Below are 20819 nucleotides of genomic sequence, written 5' to 3'. Positions count from 1 at the left end.
GCTTGATCACATACTTCTGTTACTACACCTACTCTGGGGTCAGGCACTGGAAGACAGAAAAAGGAAAGAAAAAGTAACGAGGAGTTGTCAACTGAAGAGGAGGATTCCCATCCCTCACTTTTTTCTCTGCAGGCTACTGCTACAGTCTCTGCTGCCATTTCTACAGGGATACTGGGGACCATGACACAAGAGAACAGAGAAAAGAAAAAACGATAGACTTTCCATATTCACACTGAGCATTAGGAGTTAACTTTCCCACTCCTGGAGCCAGAACTAGTGGGCTTCTTTTGGAGCTCTCTTTGTCTATACCTAAGTGCCAACCTGTAGCCTTCAGACTGTGTTAAGTTCAGCCTCAGCGATAATGAAAGGAACGAAATGGTAAACTCATAGTCAGTTTGGTACTATTTTGAATTCTAGTCTTCCTTCCTAATCCATTGATTATTATTTATTCTTCAGAGTCCTCAAATAGCTGTTCCATCCATTTTGTCCAGGTTTTATAGATGCATTCAGTGGAACAAAGTGTATATGCTTATCTACATAGCTGAAAATGAAACTATCCTCTAATCCCTATTCTTATTTACTCAATTCCCACTGACCTACAGACTCCTCAAAATCCTTATCAGAAGATAATCAGTAATCTAAAAAAAGAAAACAGTCTTGGGGTACCTGGGTGGCTCAGTCAGTTAAGCGTCTGACTCTTGACTTTGGCTCAGGTCATGATCTCAGCATTGTGAGATCAAGCCCTATATCAGGATCCATGCTGGGCATGGATCCCACTTAAGATTCTCTCTCTGCCTCTCCCTTTCCCTCCTTCTTCTCTAAAAAAATAAAAAAGAAAAAGAAAAAAAGAAAATAGTCTTATGAGTTCTCTTTCCATTTACCAAAAGAGCCCTAATTCACACAGTAACTAATTCAAGGAAAGACAGCCATTACACCACTATGAAAACCTGATCATGTTTTGGCTAAAGAGCTTTAATAGCTACAGACTATCGCTGCAAGATCCTCAAAATGTTATATGCACTATCAGAAAATAAGGACTCTGCTTAAGACACAAAGAAATGGAAAGACATGCTATGTTCCTGGATTGGAAGAATTAATGCTAAAATGTCCACACTACCCAAAGCCATCTACAGATTCAATATAATCCTTATGAAGATTCCAATGGCATTTTTTACAAAAGTAGAAAAAACAATCTTAAACTTTATATGGAACCACAAAAGACCAAAGTATTTGCAAACAATATATCTATCTGATAAGGGGTTAATACCTAAAATATATAAAGAAGTCATACAACCCAACAGCACAAAAATAAATAATCCAATTAAAAACTGGGCAAAGGCCTTGAACGGACATTTTTCCAAAGAAGATATTCAGATGGCCAACGGATATATGAAAGATGCTCAACATCACTATTAGGGGAAATGCAAACCAAAACCACAGTGAGATATCATCTCATGCCTGCTGGAATAATTATCATCAAAAAGATGAGATAAATGCTGGTGAGGATGTGGAGAAAAGGAAACCCTTGTGCAGTGCTGAGAGGACTGTAATTTGGTACAGCCATTATGGAAAACAGTATGGAGGTTCTTCAGAAAATTAAAAACAAAACTATTATATACATAACAATTGCACTTCTGGGTATATTTCCAAAGGAACAAGATCGCTATGTTGAAATATCTGCATCATTATGTTCACTGAAGCATTATTTACAATAGCCAAGACAAGGAAACAACCTAAGTGTCTATCAATAGATGAACAGATAATGTGATGAATATATACATAATGGAATACTATTTGGCCATAAAAAAAGGAAATCCTACCATTTGCAACAACACAGAGCTTGAGGGCCTTATATTAACTGAAATAAATCAGACAGAGAATGATAAATACTATATTACCTCACTTATATGTGGAATATAAAAAACAAACAAAAGACTCATAGAAAAAGAGATCAGATTTGTGCTTATCAGAGGTGGGGGGTGGGAAAAGGGGAAATGGGATCAAGGCAGTCAAAAAGTACAGACTTCCAGTTACAAGATAAATAAGTACTGGGGACGTCATGTACAACCTGATGATATAGTTAACACTGCTGTATGGTATATTTGAAAGTTGCTAAAAGAGGAAATCCTAAAAGTTCTCTTAACAAGGAAAAAAAATTTTTTTTTCTTTTTTCCTTTTTTGTATCTATAGAAGATAATTTATGTTAACTAAACTTATTACAGTAATCTTAATTAAGTCAAGTCATTATGCTGTATACCTTAAACTTGCACAATACTGCATGTCAATTACATATCAATAAAGCTAAAAGAGAAAAAAATTTAGTAAGAAAAATATGTCTGAAATGCTATTATTAAATCTACTGACGTATAATTATAAAATTAAAATACAATGATACAAAAAATATAAAATACAAATACAAAAAATTTAACACAATACAAAAACAAATTACAAATACAAATAAATACAATATGATATATGTCATTAAACCTAAGTAATGAAGGTCATCCAACTTTATATCCTCCTGTATTCTTTCCTATTTTGGAGAGAATTTTTCAACATAAAATATTTTAAAAACTAAAAAAGAAGGAATCTGCTTCCCCACTCTATGAAAATCACAATAACATGATGGTCACACCACAGGGTATCTATGTGAGTGGTTCATTTTACAGGTTAATTAGTTAAAAATCATCATTCAAAGAAATGTTAAATAATTTTCATAGCAGACTCAAATTAAAATCATTAAGGACAAACTTTCTTTCAAAAGATTGGCCCTGGGGAGCCTGGGTGGCTCAGTTGTTAAGCGTCTGCCTTCGGCTCAGGTCATGATCTCAGGGTCCTGGGATCGAGCCCCACCCGCACTGGGCTCCCTGTGGGAGCCTGCTTCTCTCTCTCCCACTCCCTCTGCTTGTGTTTCTTCTCACTGTGTCTCTCTCTGTCAAATAAATAAAATCTTTATAAAAAAAAAAAAAGATTGGCCCTTAAACTCTTCCAAACTCTTGACTGCTAAATGACAGAAAAATTAAAGTTTTAAAATTTCCTTTAAAAAAAAAAAACAATAGAAAGGGGGTACCTGGGTGGATCAGTCAGTTAAGCAGCCAACTCTTGATTTCAGCTAGGATTATGAGCACAGAGTCCTGGGATCAAGCCCTGCACTGGGCTCCACACTCAGCAGGGAGTCTGCTTCAGGATTCTCTCTCTCTCTCTGTCCCTCCCCATCCTTCTCTCTAAAATAAATAAATCTTTAAACCAACAATAACAAAAAAAGAACAAAAGCAGAAAGAGTATGGCAACAAAATTTAGAGTTTAAGGGGGCATGGATTTGACAGCAAGGTTTAAAGTTCAAGATCAATTTTTAAGTAACTCTAATGAACCACAAAAAAATGTTGTCTTATAATAAACTAAAAAATTTGTTGACTTATTTTAATCTACTGTTTCTGTACTCTGAATATTTTAAGACTGTTAACTCTTATACAGTGTATTAGTTAACAAAGATACATTTAAAAGGGCACTATAATAAAATTATTTATTTGTATGAGATTCAACTTTGTGGTCCTAACAAAAGCATTTCAAAGGAATTAAGGTACACAAAAATTTGTACTGACTTTCATTTCTTTTTTTTTTTTTTAAGACTTTATTTATTTATTCATGAGAGACAGAGAGAGAGAGGCAGAGGGAAAAGCAGGCTCCCAAGGAGCAGCGAGCCCAACGCAGGACTCAATCCCAGGACCTTGGGATCATGACCCGAGCTGAAGGCAGACTCTTAACCATCTGAGCCACCCAGGCACCCATGATTTTCATTTCTTTAAAAAATATTAAAGCTCTGCCATGAAAAATTATTAACCCCAAATGTCTTTTAAATCTTAGACCATCATCATTTAAGCAGTAGGTAAGTCACTACACCCACAGACTAAAAAAGACATTTTTCATAATGCATACTGATGAGATCTTATTTCCCCCAAACTTTATTTAAATAGGCCCATCCTTTATTGTTAACCAATTAAAAGTCTGATTTAAATAAGTTAACACATTATAAGGCAGCAATTAGAATGACATGGAAGATAACATAAGGTCACAAGCTTCATCCTTTTCCATACAAGTTCAATATTCAGCTTTTTCCTATGTTCGTATATCTGGTCAACCATTTTATCTAGTCATTGGGTGGGAAGAGCAGGTTAATGAGGGAAGAGAAGAGAAAAAAGGCAAAGAAATCGGAGAAAAATGGATGATTAGGTCATTGCAAATCCTTTACCATTAGTGGAAAAACGACTTAGTGACTAAGATGGTGGGTCAGGAATATCATCTTTCATTCCATGACCCAGTCCCATAAGGGGCCTGGGAAATTAAAACAAACACCTGACAATTTAGTTAACAAATCTGAAGAGTGATATGGAGATTTTTATAGGCTTTTTAATAATTTTCATTTTTATTGAAGTATAGTTGACATACAATGTTCTAAATAGTTTTAGGTGTACAACATAGTGAAAATTTTAATTTAGGTCTTCTGGTCAAAGTTGTTAAGAAACTTTTAAAAGTTCAGCAGTATTCCAAAACATATTCCAGGAACAACACACTGACCCACCAAAACTACCTCTGCTCCAAGTTCTGCAGGAAGCATGCTGCAGGCTAACAGACATATAGGGCAGCATAAATAACAGCAAAATTGCCCATGTTAGAAACTAATTATCACCCCTTCCTTATTAAAATAAGTACATTCAGTGTTTCAGGAAACACAAGCTATGAAATGCAATCTAGAATTTACCAACTCAAATGTGTGGTTTCAATATATATAAAATGATTAAAAAGACAAAGTAAAAAGCACTGTGTCCCTCGAAATGTTCCTGTGAAATACAAGCACCACAAAGGAAAACCATTTTAAGATGGAGCTTTGTTTGAATAAAGTTTCAGTACATAACTACCCAATAACTACAAGTCTAGAATTAAGTTTATAAATCTGTCCCAAAAAACGGAGGCACAACACTTTAGTTTTGTATCAAATCATTAGGGATACAGCTTGAAACGACAGCATGAAATCTTATTTTACATCTACTGTTCTGCTCCAAACATTTTCTTTCACTGAAGAGATCATAAAGTGCAACAGACAAGAGTTAACTGGAAAAGCTTTGTACGTAAACTGATACACACACACACACACACAAAGTATACTAACAATAAACAGTACTACTGCAATACCAAAGCAGCAGCAGTTTTCCCCTGCTGGATACATTTTAAAATACAATTTTATCCTAAGACAAGATAAAATGCTTTTTGACATTTATTTTTAACTACTTTGTTTTTTCTGTCTTTTCCACCTTTACTCCTTTACACACATATAGAATAATAATGTTTTTATTATTTAGTTCTATCTTTGAACTTAGAAAAATGGATACTAAAAAGAGAACACAGCCAGGTCAAGGAAAACTACATTTGGGAGAGTGGCCTTGACATTTTAAAGCTAAATAACACTTTTAGGTAGGTTTATACCTCCTACATAGTAACATCTCCTAGCATCAAGCCCAAGTACAATGGCTTCCTGTTTCCTGCAAAGGATGAATTATGTTCACTTCTAAGCTCAAGTCAGTTCTACTAGGGAGACAGAAAGTACCGTATTTTACCAAGTCAAGGTCAGCCCTCCTTCGAGGAGCCAGCAAACTGATTCCTGCAGCAGTAACACTGGAATTACAATCTGGGTCTTTGGGTTTTAACACCCAGGCTCATTCATGGCCTTTGAGGTAGGAATGTCAAGAACTGTTAAAGAAAGATTTATACACACACAAATAAAATATAAGCAAATAATCTTCTGAAGCAGAGGTTGCAAACTATAGAGGATGAGCCAAATCCAGCCAGTTCTGTTTTTTCTGTTTTTTTTTTAAGTCACTCAAGTAAAGAATGGCTTTCACATTTATAAATAGTTATGACAAACTACTGTATCATAAATTTTGCCTCTTGGCCTGCAAAGCCTAAAATATTTTACTGTTTGGCCCTTTTGGAAAAATTTTGCTTACTTCTTCTCTAAAGCAAAAACTATGTTCCCTTATAAATTCTATCTATAGGATGCAAATATGATTATAAAGAACTAATATTTTTTATGTTAAAATTGAATACCATTACAGAAGTACTATGATCCCAATTTAAATGTTGATATAAACATGCATAAAATATAATATATATATACATGAAGAAGGGCAGGAAGGAAATCAACATCAAAATGTCAGGGTAGAGTTAACATAGATCGGTAAATGTTATTTTCACCTTTATTTTTTCTGTACTTTCCAAATCTTAAGTGAGCATATCACTACCACAATCAGGAAAAAGTTTTAAAAGATTATAATGCACTTTTAAAAGTCTACAGTGCACTTTTTAAAAGATTATAGTGACTTGAATTGTAGCTTTATGGTTACTTACATGTAGGTTCAATAACACTTTGGTATTTACCACTGTCTATAAATCAAACTGTTACAAATTAAAATGGTATCTTTACATCTTTCACCATACATAAAAAAAAGATAAGGCCCTCTGTTTTGATTATCAGAAGTCAGAACTGCTGATCTGGACTCTCAAAACTCACTGCTTTGGAATTAATGTTCAGGCACATTATAAAACACTTAATATAACTTAAAGTTCAATTTAAGTATTAACTGGCTACTATATTCATGTTAGCTTCAGTGTTTCTTCCAAAACATGGTTTAAAAAACTTTGACTAAAACTCTAAATATATTCTACATACACTCCACATACTCTTTATAACTATAGCATTAACCTTTAAAGTCATACTAGACAGTACAAGTTATTAAGTCAAACAAAATTATTTTTCCTGGTATAAAATAATACATTACTGTTTACAAATCAGACAGGTATTCTGCTAACACTGAAGTACAATGAAAGAATCTTGGCTGTTTTCATAAATAGTATTTTAATTTTCTTGTTCAATAATTATTGCTTATATGTTTCAGCTGTTATTTTTGAAGCATATTATTAACTTTGTAAACATAAGACAATATACTAATATACATGATATATGATACATCATTACAACCAATGTAACTCTAACTTGATAAGTGAAAGGTTTATTTTGAATGGTTAGAAGGCATTTTAAAAGTCGTATCTCCAACTGTATTCTGAAACAAAAACCATTCTTTGCTTTATGGTTTATTTCCTGGGTTTATCTTGAAAATGCATGCAAGTCTTACTTCTGAAGATGTTAAAGTCCAAATTTAATTCTCCCAAAGCACAAATTTAAATTAGAATACAACCTATCAGACTACAAACAACAGCTTTTCAAGTGCCACAAAATATTTCTGTTCCCTTTATAGTACAGTTAATTTAATCTTATTAAATGTAATCTCATTAAAATGTAAAAATACCAACTTTTTAAAAGTAAAAAGTATTGATCATGCCATGTGCCAAAACTGCAAAGTAATAAAGATTCCACAGCCACTTAACACTGACTAGAGTCCTAACTTCATATAAAGGTTGTAAGAGTTTTCCTCTTCTCCCTCTCTTCTGGATGACAGAAGCCAAGCACTGAGAGAGAAACTTTTTCAGAAAAAACAAACCACATTCCACAGCCTCTATCAGTAATAATTTAAAGGCAAAGACTTAATATCACATACTATTGAATTACTGCACTTTGCAAGTAGACACCAAAATTCAAGTATTGGCCTTATCCTCAAAAACTTACCTTACTTATTAGGCAGACTAACATTAGAAATCCAAATTCTTTTTTCTTTTTTTAAGATTTTATTTATTTATTTGACAGAGAGATAGAGCGCACAAGTAGGCAGAGGGAGAGGGAGAAGCAGGCTCTCCGCTGAGCAGGGAGCCGGATGTGGGGCTCGATCCCAGGATCCCAGGTCATGACCTGAGCCGAAGGCAGCCGCTTAACCGAATGAGCCACCCAGGTGCCCCCAAATTCTTTTTTCTTTTATCAAGGATAGTCAAATATCCTCAAAAAAATCCCAAAACAAGTACTTATTTAAGATTTTAAAGACCTTTTATTTCTTCCAAAATAAGTCTATCCTGCTAAATATTCCATACAAATAAGTCTTATCAAAATTATATTTAATTAATATATTTTATAGGTTACCAATATCTCTAACAGATACACTAAACAGAGACAATTTTGTCACTTACTCTAGGCTAGGGCTTCCTTTAAAAAAAAAAAAAACAACTGTAGATGTGGATTTAGTAAATCAAGTAAAAAAGACCCTTTGTGTATAAGGATATACAAAGTAACTCACTTAGTTCTATAGTCAACAGCCTCTTTTAAAAACTTTTAAAACTAATTTACTTCAAAAGAAATACAGGAATTCAATAGATTATAAAACTGCTGGTAGATTTCTATTTCTGGTGTCTGCCATAATAAATACCAGGGGTTTAAGCTGAGCTGCTTTTTTGACTTTAAAGATTTTTTCACAGTCAGCAACTTACAACAGGACATACTGTAATACCAAAATGGAAACTACTTAATCAACATTTCCTCATGGAAACACAGATCATACATAACAGTCTATACGGGTAAAGTTTTATTTTAAAAAGTGGCATTTAAATTTTATTGAGCAACATAAGCCCAATTTTTTCCTCTGATTCTGTCAACATACTCAGTTAATTTTAGTCAACTGATAATATGCATACCAGAAAACTGAAATGTAAGCAGTAATATAAGGCAATTTATTTATAATGTTGAATAAAACCACACTTTCATCTTTTTAGAACACAGGTCACTGGTTTTCCAGTCCTATAGAATAAATATGATCTTGTGCTCATGCTACAGTAAGCCATGTGGAAAAACCCAACAGTATGTGAAACATCCAAAACACAAATCTTTCAGATTTCAAGTTTCAAATTGCAGTCATCTATAGCATCATAAAAGGCTGACAAAAGATTGAAAATTGTTGGGTATAATTTCAGAATGTTCCTCTTCCCTTTCTGCCCACTCTGTAAAACATACAGTTTAAATTAATAAAAAATAAAAACCTCATAACTGAAATTCCCTCAGGCTCATAGTTGGTCCTATTCGTTTTACCACATATAGCTTCTAAACTCTATCATTTAAAAAAAAAAAAACTGCAGGAAATAACTTTTTAGTTGTTGAGTTCCTCATTTAAACAGGAAAAATAACTTCAGAATTAAACAGGTTATAGAATTCCTAAGCTTTGTATCTTAAAAGGAATAATAAAAAATAGATTTTATTAAGTAGGTATCATGGGGAAAATAAAGATACATTCTAAGGACAAGCTTTTCTTCACTAAATGCCATCTATTTTATAACCTTAAATTACAAGGCTCACGTTCATTTGTATATTTTTTATGAAAATAAGAACTATAGTTACAAGCATAAGAATTTAGCTTTTTGGTATGAAAAAGAAGGGAATTTGATAATGCCAACTTGCTACCATCTACATATCTGGATAAACTGACCAGGTAAGAAAAATAAATAAATCATAATATACATATGAAGACTGGTAGACCTGAGGGAAGTAATATTAATTTGCCTTCTGACTCACACTGTTTAATAGTCCTTTGTAATATTCCTCGTTCAACTGCCTCATTCTTAGTGCTTCCTCTTCACAATGTCTAAGCTCACTTCCTAAGGGTTTTCTTCTTGCAGGAATCAGCATTTACTGACCTCACAAAGTACACACAACTGCTGTTGTCAGCAAAGAACACAGAGTTTGGAGAAAAGCATCACAGAAGCATTGGAAGGGTATGAAAGTGTAGCTTCTCATACAGTAATGTCTGTAAAGATCTGGGACCTTAAATTTAAGAAATAATGAAGATTGTTCCTGAAATCATTATTACACTATGTTAACTAACTAGAATTCAAACAGAAATTTGGAGGAAAAAAAATACTGAAGATTGTGAATACTGCAAAAGAAACACAATATTCCAACCCAAGACTTCATTTCATTCTGATTTCATGTGATATTTAGTTTACACAACTGAGTGGAAAGGAAAGTAATTTCTACCACACTTACTGGTATTTACAATATGAAAATCTGAGTATTTTTCACAGTGTCTTAGAACAATCCTATAAAGGTTCTTACAAACAAAAGTGTAAGCCTCTTGAGGTCACCTGAGATCTCATGGGACTTTTCATAATGGGAGGGTGTTAATCCCCAATGCCTTGAACTATTTCCAATATGGATCATTAGTTTCTGCTTACCTAAATTCCTATTACCATTCCAACTGGCTCAAATATTTGTCACTTCCTGTCTTGAACCACAGTCCGTGTACTAATTATCAAGTAGGCAAAGTGAAGTGGTTTCTTTGGGTGCCTATACACAACCAAAAACATTTCATACAGGGGCGCCTGGGTGGTGCAGTTAGTCAAGCATTCAACTCTTGGTTTCAGCTCAGGTCGTGATCTCAGGGTCCTGGGATTGAGCCCCAAGTCAGGCTCTGCGCTCAGCAGGGAGTGTGCTTGAGATTCTCTCTCCCTCTCCCTCTGCCCCTCCTGCTCATGTTCTCTCTCGCTCTCTCTCTCTCTCTCTCTAAAATAAATAAATATTTTTAAAAAATCAAAAAACATTCCATACTCCTTGAGGATCAGTAAAACAGTAGTTTAAGACAATTCTATCTTAACTGTTAAATTTTTTACTATCATTTTGTATGACACACAGAATGTTCTGATTATAACTTTACACAGAATTTCCAGGTTTTATCTATGTCAACAGACTTTATCAATGATGAGCTTAAGTGCTAACAAAGCTATGAAACTACAATTAAGGTTGTATTTCACACCATGTTAGTAACCAAACCTGAGCAAGCACAAGGATGAAACATAGCTAAACGGACCCAGTTCACCACTGGATAATTTAGGTAATTCAATAATTTATTAAACACTTATCTACTCTGTGGTCAGTATTATGCTAGGCACCCCAAATACATATATATATAATATCTATCCTCAAGAAAAGCACTATTGTGAGAGAGGAGAGCCACATGAGTAAATAACCAAAGATGACTGGCAGGATGAACAAAATCTTACAGAAAAAAAAAAAGTGAAATTGGAGGTCATGTTCACAGATGAGATGACAACTGATCTGGTTGTCACAGGAATGTGGAGTAGGATGTGGGTGTTGAGAAACTGCTAAGCCCAAGGTGTCAGAGAAAGGCATTATGAACAGAGGGCACAGCATGAGTAAAGGTACAGAAGAATACACACATACACACACACAGGAGAAAGATAATAAAACATTTTAAAAAACAAAATAACATTAAACTATTTTGATATGGACATCCCTTTTTATAAAACATTCTTACAAAAGCATTTAACAAAATAATTTTAACCAATTGCTATTCTCGTAGGAATCTAAGATTCTAGGACTAGTGTAAATTTATAATAGTCCCAGAAAAGTAACTCAATCTATTATCTAAAATAAATAGAACAGATCTTACATCATTTACTTTGATGTTTAAGCTCAAGTCAAAACCACATGAGCAACAGCTTCAAATCCTTATCTTTCATTTTTACCATCATGAACCCCATGTCATGTCACTTATTCTAAAACTCACGAATTTCAATTCTTTCACAGCTATTAACCTTGTCTTTTCAAAAAGGACCATAATTTCCTTAAAGGCAAAAAACATTTCATAATAGTCTTTGAATGTCCACAGATCTAGAAATATAGTGGATGTTCAATTAAATATTTACTGACTAAATGTTTGAGATTGGGATTTTTACTTTTAAAGCACATGCTATTTTAAAATATACCTGATATTATATAGACTTGCAGCTTTTCATTCTAGTTGACAACACTGTCTAAGAAAACCAGAAAACAGTGGGAGTTAGTCTTTAAAGAATTTTTAATCTGCATCCTGTCATCATAACTGGGCATCAGATTTGATTATAACCTTGTCCTCCACAGATAATTCTATTAGTCAACCAGCTTAACTTAGAGCAAACACAAGTGAGACCCTGAAAGTGAGGTTTGCAACCTGTAGTTTATACACTAAGTCAACACTTTAAACAAAATAATGCAACATTGAAGTTTAAATGTTTTTATGCTTCCCAATTCTCATACCACCATGAAAAATGAAAAATGTAAGATAAAAGGATTCTTAACTTTTCTGTAGAAAAGCACAAACAGAAGACAGCCCAAAATATTTACTGAAGGAGTAAATAAATATAACGAATTAAAAATGCACCTAGACTATTCTGATAATAAATGATGACTTCAAAACCATTTGGCGGGGAAAAGTATACTTGCTGAGATTCAGCAATAAAAGGAACTATTCTTTTTATGACTGAAGGATAAATGTGTAATTGTAAAGGTGATTATGTTTGGAATACTGGGTAGTAATCCATGAATATACCTGCGTATTTTTAAAAAGGAACAGGTTGAGGTAAACACTTGCTAAGAATATGTGTGAAATAATACACAGTACTATAAATTTGAAAAATATAAAACTAAGGATATTTCCCTATGTGGAAGGGAATGAATTCATTTACTAAAAAACTTTGATTATATTACATGTATGCTTTGCTTCCAGAAATAAAGATTCCTAGAAACTGTCTATAAAGTGATTTTAATAGAGAAAATTCTCATTAATTTTAATAACAATTTTTTAATATTACAAGACAGAATTTAAAAGAGAACAAAAAAGATAAAAGATTAACAAAATACATGACAAAACTATTAAAGAAATAAGACATTCTGTGAATACGGAAGCTTTCTAATGATTATTTAGACTTTAACTCTGGGTGTACATTATGAGAATTTCATTCTAATCTTTCCATTCTATTGATGGCTCTAACCCAAGTCCACTCTTAAAAAAAAAAAAATCAAGCTTTTATTAGCTTCTTGAGCAGTTTATTTCAACTGATTATTTATACAATAGCTCTGGCTATCTCTGGCTACACCTGAAGTCTTGATTTGTTTTGTCTTTGTTATCCTTTGAAAATTCTTAATGATAAAGAAACCTTCTAGGGTCTACTGTTTACCAGGTTAAAAAAAAGAAAGTACCTTCAAAAAAGGATTACATGGTTTACACAATAATATAACCATGTGCTTCTGAAAATATAGCCAGTGTCTACTTCCACTCAATTTATACCATGATCTATCTATGGAAGGAATATCTTACTCATAAATGAAACTGACCTGGGTCTACTCAGCCAGTTTTCCTTTCCATTTTCCAGCAAGCCAGACTGTTGCTATATAATTACTACCTCAGAAGCAGTAAAGTCTGTTCCTTTAAACTGCCATCTCATAAACACTAGAAGCTTCAATTTTGTTTCAGATGCTACAGAATGTATAATACCTGACTTTAAAATGCATGAGCCAACTTTTTTTATTAAACTAGTCATCTCTGATTCCTCTACATTGTTACTTTTGAAACCTCAACAAGTCCCAAAGTATTTGATTTAAAAGGTGGCTGAAATCAAAGGCAAAGAAATCTCAGCTTGATCCTGAAAACTAGACCAAGAGTTCTATATTTCATCATGGAATCATGAATTGCATCCAACAGCTGTTCCACTCACCGGCTATTTTAAACCATTTAATATGATCTGTAGCAAGACTAATTCTTTTCTAAATAAGCATGTCAACACTTATACCAAAACTATGCTGTTCTTCAAAATTGTCTCCTTGAAAAGCTTAATACTTATTTAACTTACGTTGCCACTTTTCAAATAATTTCAGAACTTTCTTTTCAGAAATCTCCATCATAGAAAATTTACTAACCACATAAAGATCTTTATAATCACTCTCATTACTGTGTAAACACTGGATTAATACTCTTGACCTGGATCTTTCAGCTTTCCTCCTATGTTTCCTTCTACCGAACCCCTGCCTTTTTCTTTCTTTTGTATTTTTAAAGAATTTTTTATATTATTATTCATTTATTTGACAGAGAGAAACACAACGAGAGAAGGAACACAAGCAGGGGGAGAGGGAGAAGCAGGCTTCCCGCCAAGCAGGGAGTGTGATGTGGGGCCCGATCCCAGGACCCTGGGATCATGACCTGAGCCAAAGGCAGACGCTTAACCGCTGAGCCACCCAGGTGCCCCCTTCTGTATTTTTAAATCAACACTGAGAATCTATAGGGTGGGAGTGAACCTTTAAGAGACCCAGGGGTATGGATGGTGGAACAAAAGAAATAGATCTCGAAGTAGACAATCATTTTCAGGCTTCTTACTTGCTAGGACCATGGGTAAAAATGTGCTAAAGACCATGAATATTTTTTAGAAAAACATTAAGTTGTATAATGTCCACACTTTCTCCTGAAAAAAAAAAAAAAAAACCTTCCAAGCCAACAGTTTCCAAGTTAACATTCAGGGGGATTAAAAGAGGGATGTTTCCAAAATGTTAACTGAAATCAATATTTTCCGAGCTCTGCCCATCTGGAGATTAACTTGTATCTTACCTTCTTTCCCTCCAAACACATTCTGTATTCCTTATCACTCTGCTCATCACACACTGCACTAAGATTAACTTCCTCTACAACAGCCAGTGCTCTAACTTGAAGCCAGCCTAAACTACTGAGAATACGCAAATACAAATGAAGGGTGCTCAATAAATATTTCCAAAATTGGACTTTGGTGGAAGGGCTATGAAATCCCAAGTATTTCTGGGAGACTAGGCAATCTCCCCTCATAGCTGCTATTAATTAGCACAGGTGCCCTTTTATCCTCCAATTTCTAAAATGGTAGCATATTTTTAAGGATGGTTGGGGGTCAATAACCAGAGTAGATGAGGGCAATTTGGACCATTACTAAGCAATATAACTGGGTAATTCATTTAAATCACAGGTATGAAGAAAAATGTGTATTTCTTAAGAAAACAGCTAAAAGCTCATTTTCAATAAATAAATAAATAAACTGCTTAATTTGATAAGATTAAGTTGGATAGGCTTCCTTTTGTTTTGTTCTTGTAATGCTGTTTTTATAACTTGAAAAAACAAGATCCCTTTTTACACCTCAATATATTAATATGTTCCATGTAAATATACACATTCTTTCCAAACCATATTCTCTCCTTACCTGCTAATGGGCAATTAATTAATTGTATACATGCAGATTCACTCCTGACTGCTTATCTCAATAAAGAGATTCAAATTCAGTTATTTAAGTAAAGTATACTGAGAAAATGAGGTACCTAAAGATTGTTAAAAAATACGTATAAAACAAAGTAGATAACCAAACAGGTGCTGAGGTTTTTGAAATTCAGGCTTAGGAAAGAATATTAAAACCAGGCCTTAGAAATAAGACTCCTAGGTCTGATGTGGAAGGGAATTTAGATTTGGACAGGATATTCTAATCTGAGTCAGAGAACTCAGCTATGCTCCTACCTTGAGTTTTGAAAAGCACAGTTAAGGATCAGAAATAATCACTGAATAAGTGAAGATCTTCCAAAGTCTCTTCCTTGCTCACACATGCAAATCTGTCTCTGGGTCCATGATGGGACAGGAGTTGGCATCAATTACTTCTGAGTCATAAAATCAGAAAGGTAGTAAGCAGCTGAATGAAGGAGAAGACATAAACCACTCAATTTGCCTGAGGCAAAAATGAATATGACCACTCCACTGAAACTCTGGGGAGGGAGTCCTGAAATGTTTTTAGTAACCAGAAATAATGTAAACAATAAATAAATAAAATAAACAGAAATTAACTGAATGATGCTCAGCTAATTAGAAATGTGTAGGGGCGCCTGGGTGGCTCAGTGGTTAAGCGTCTGCCTTCAGCTCAGGTCATGATCCCAGGGTCCTGGGATCGAGCCTGGCGTTGCCTGGCATCAGGCTCCCTGCTCGGCGGGAAGCCTGTTTCTCCCTCTTCCCACTCCTCCTGCTTGTGTTCCTGCTCTCACTATCTCTCTCTCTGTCAAATAAATAAATAAAATCTTTAAAAAAGAGAAATGTGTAAAATTTTCATAAATTACTTGTCTAGAGCTTTCTTTATTATTTTGGGTTAAAACCCATGAAACTATATAATGACTATATATAATGCAATTTTAGTTGCCCAAACCTATTTTTCCCACAAAGTCAAATTCCACAACTGTAAAACCACCAGTGGGATTATTAGAAATAAAAAAATAAATAAAAAATAAAGCATCAAGGTTCATATTTTTTGTTTTTAGATACATCTATTCATATTTCCATCTTATAGACACCTCCATCTTAAGATCCAGTGTGACACAATCAGCACTTTCCCAACTACAAAGAAAAATAAGAAGTAGTAGAATCCAAATATATATTATATGACAAAAATGCCAAATCTTTCAGGAATTGGTTTTCTTAAATAATCATTAAAACATAAAACTCTTAGAAGAAAACATAGGCAATAATCCTAAAAGAAAATATAGGCAATGTCTTTGACAAGGGCCACTGCAACATATTCCTAGATAGGTCTCCTCTGGCAAGGGAAACAAAAGCAAAAATAAACTCTGGGACTACACCAAAACAAAAAGCTTTTTAATACCCAAAATATATAATGAACTTATACAACTCCACATCAAAACCCCCAAATAATTTGGTTAAAAATGGGCAGAGGACCTGAATAAATATTTTTTCCAATGAAGATATACAGATGGCCAAGAGACACATGAAAAGAAGCTCAACATCACTAACCATCAGGGAAATGCAAATCAAAACCACAATGACACATCACCTTAACACCTGTCCAAATGGCTAGAATCAAAAAGACAAGAAATAATAATTATTGGTGAGGATGCAGAATAAAAGGAACCCTCATGCACTACCAGCGAGAATGTAAATTGGTGCAGCCACTGTGGAAATCATGGAAATCAGTATGGACATACCTCAAAAAATTAAAAATAGAAATACAGTATGATGTACCAATTCCACTTCTGGATATTTACCCAAAGAAAACAAACACTAATTTGAAAAGATATATGTACTCCTATGTTTACTGCAGCTTTACAATTGCCAAGATACAGAAGTAACCTAAGTGATAGATGAATGGATAAAGAGGATGTGGTGTATTTCTTATACACACATACGCACACACACACGCACGCACACACACACACACGGGAATATTACTTGGCCATAAAAAAACAATGAGCTCTTGCCATTTGCAGTAACATGGCTGGACCTAGAGTATATCATGCTAAGTGAAGTAAGTCAGACAGGGAAAGACAAATACCATTATGATTTCACTTACATGTGGAATCTAAAAAACAAACACGCAAAAACAAAGCAAAAAGCAGACCCATAAATACAGAGAACAGGCTGCCAAAGGGGAGGGTGCTGGAGGAATGGGCAAGTGAATGAAGGGGAATAGGAGATACAGGCTTCCAGTTTTGGAATGAGTAAGTCACAGGGATAAAAGGTATGGCATAAGAAATACAGTCAGTGGTATTGTAATAGCATTGTATGGTGACTGATGATAGCTACACTTGTGGGTCAGCACAGCACCCACTTGTCAAATCAATGAAACTAATATATACCTGAAACTAACGGTAACATTGTATGTCAACTGTAATCAATCAATGTACCAAAAAATAATTAAAACATTTTGCACTAAGCAATATTATGCATTTCTCAAAACTAAAATATATGGTAATGTACATTTTAAGACTTGATTCTTATAATTAAAACTTTCTATTTTGATCAATTATAGTTACATTAGTACAAGGTAAGGAATGCAAATGATTGAGCATTGCACCTAGTTCACATCATTTTATTTATAAAGAAAATATTAATTTAAATGTTTTGTTAAATATTTGTAAAGAAAACCCTAGGGATAACTTGAATTTACACTAAGTAGATAATCAAAGACAAAGATAGTAGTATTTGTGGATATAAATGAATCTGTATTTCCTGTTTTATTATAAACTAAGAAATTTATACGTAAATAATTCATGAAAACTCATTTTTCTTTTCCAATCTTTGAACAAAAAGGAAAACAAGAATGAAAATCATTCAATATTTATAGTTACCATCTGATCTGGTTAAAAGATTGAGGAGGTTATATTTTAGCTAGATTTAAAATTATACACTTATTTAAAATATAAGATACAGAGAGTTGGGAGAAAAAAGATACAAGATATGGAGGAAAAAGCTAAATGGCACCATTAGGAAGCAACCAGATATGCCCACCTGTCCTCCTAAAAAAACAGACATGTACAACAAAAGGCAAGGCCTAATCCAAAAGTCAGTACCATGAAAAAGGTAGGAGTGGAGGGAGAGAACTATGTTAGATTTAAAAAGACATGAGGGGAAATAATTATCAAATGCAATGAGTTGTCTTGGATTGGACCCAGTCTGGACAGATCAACTGCAAATAATATTTTTAAGAAAAATTTTAGATAAGATAAAAATCTGCTGACACATGAAAAAACCAAAACTCTTAATTAAAAAAGGCATATACTAAAATAACAGGTATAATAGTATGATATAATTTTAGTAAAGGAATACACGTGTATATACATAAATACAGAAAAACATCTTGAATATATACTAAAGTATTAATATGGTAGGAATATGGTATTTTTAATTTCTTACTTTTGCTTTTTAACCTTGTAACTTCCTGCAAGTATTTATGTATATACTGCTTTTGCAAAGTTGAAAATATAATTTGAGGAAAAAATATATATGCTTTCCTCCAATACATTACATGAATGACATTTTTTTAAATTCCAGAATCCATAACTATACTACATCATTCATTACATAATATACATATAGTAAATAATATATATTTGTCACCCACCTTTTTAAAGAGCTAATTTTGGTGATGGCTGTCTTAACATAAAGTGCCAAAAGAAAAAATAAGTAGGATACTCACTCATCTAATAACGTAGTCATCCTAATGTGAGTACTTTATTTAATAGTAGGTGACCTATAGTCAGTGGCATGTATCTGCCTCAACTGAGAAAATAATCTTTTTCAGATTTCCCAAAAGAATTAATTTCAAAAAGTAACATAACTTTAAAGTGTAAAATTTGTGGCTTTTAAGCAATAAAATCTGTAAGCTGATTTGGGGAAAAAAATACATAGATTCACGATCACACAAATAAGAGGCACATTTCCTCCACACTAATCATTTAATAATGACTTACCAACATAAACTTGAGTTAACGTAAAAAAAAATCAAGATCAATTTTAGTTTAAAAATTAAAATTTAGTGGAAATAATGTGTATAAAGAATGCTATGTATAAAATTATAGCTTCAAATATTTGTATGAAAGTTCAAATGTTAAATTAAGAAAGAAAAGTAAAAATAAATATAGGGTCATGAGTTCAAGCCCTGCATTGGGGTCTTAAAAAAAAAAATCAAGTCTCAAGAAGATGGTATGTCCTCCTCAGCAGGAATAGCAGGAAAAATCACAATATTTCAAAAATAAAGATTTCACTAGAAAGGCAATTAAAAAAATCAAGGCAGACATGTTTGTATGAATTAACATCATGTCCCTAACCCAAACCAAATGGATGAGACATGGGTGGCCAATCCAAGACTAGTTAATCAACTGGCTTAATAATCACCAAACGCTCTCCTGTAAGTTAGACCCAAGAGTCAGACACAAAGATAACGCTTAAGCTGGAGGTCTTGTAAATTTGGGCAAAGCGAAAAGGAAAGGAAGCTGGTCTGTAAAAGCAACAGGAGCAAAAAGTAGACATCCACCTGGGAACCTGAATTTAAGAGACACCATGGGTCCCTAAAAGACAGAGAAAACAAACTCTATACCTACCTTTCAATGCCTGTAAGACCTAACTGTATTTGTATTCATGTTGGATTCCCAATGTCTATCTTTACTTGAACAAGCCTAAGTGGTCCTTTTTTTTTTTTTTGGCAAACATGTGAGCCTTTACTGTAACAATTTTATACTCCCATGGCTATTTTCATTCTCCACAAACAACAAAAAACTCCTAAGGTTTCAATTAGCATCTCTCCGTATGCAGGTAATTCAAAAATGATCTTCTAAGCACTATATAATAAGTATTAGACATTTGGAAACACCTAGCACTATAATAAGCTATCAACCTAGTATTTTAGTGTATTAAAATTAAACTGGTAAAGGCAATAACCACTGCATAGGTAGCAGAAAGGATATGAGAATCATTAAGATAGAGAAGTTTCATGTAGCTGGACTCATACCATATGTAGTGCCTTTTTCCCCTTGACTTGATGCTTTTGACATTCAATCATCTAAGCATGTATCAATATTTTATTCCTTTTTGTTGCTGAGTAATTTTCCTTTACATGAATATGGTGTATATATTGTGACATGATTTTTAAAAATGCATTCACCAGTTGATAAACACTTAGGTTGTTTCCCATTCGGTATTATCATGAATAAGGCCACTACAAACAACAAAAAACTGTGTACACGTGTTTCATTTCTCTTGGATAAATTCCAGGGAGTGGGAATGTTGAGTCAAATGGTAGGTGTATGTTGACTTTTAAGAAAATGCCAAACTGATTTCCAGGATGGCTGTGTCATTTTTCATTTCTGCTTGCAACATGAAGAGTTTCAATTGCTCCACATCCTCAGGAACACTTGGAATTACCATTTGCTGTTATTGTTGTTTTTAATTTAGCCATTCTAATCATTATGCAACATTATCTCATTGTGGTTTTAATTTGCATTTCTCTGATAACAATGTTAATGACACTGAGCATATTTACAAGTGTTGTTGGCCAGTCATAGATCTTCTTTGATGGAGTGTCTCCTTTGATCCTTTTCTTTTTTTTCAATTGGGTTTTTTTTTTTTTTAAGTTCTTTCTATATTTTAAGTCCTTTTTGAAATATAATATTGTGCAAATTAAAAATTCAAAACATTTACATAGTAATAGGAACAGCGCTAAGAATTTTGATCATAATCTCCATTACCATCAAGTGACAAAATAACAAAGTAGAA

General features: G+C 33.5%; 1 protein-coding gene across 3 annotated transcripts in view; it reads right to left on the bottom strand.

Annotated features, from left to right (window-relative positions):
- TCF12 (transcription factor 12) overlaps positions 1-20819 on the bottom strand; it is a 377690-nt gene that overhangs the window by 292501 nt on the left and 64370 nt on the right. The gene's annotated exons all lie outside the window — the stretch shown is intronic.

The sequence above is a fragment of the Neomonachus schauinslandi genome, chromosome 9, assembly GCF_002201575.2.
Source record: "Neomonachus schauinslandi chromosome 9, ASM220157v2, whole genome shotgun sequence".
Classification (NCBI taxonomy): Eukaryota; Metazoa; Chordata; class Mammalia; order Carnivora; family Phocidae; genus Neomonachus; species Neomonachus schauinslandi.
This window is presented reverse-complemented; position numbering and strand designations above follow the sequence as displayed.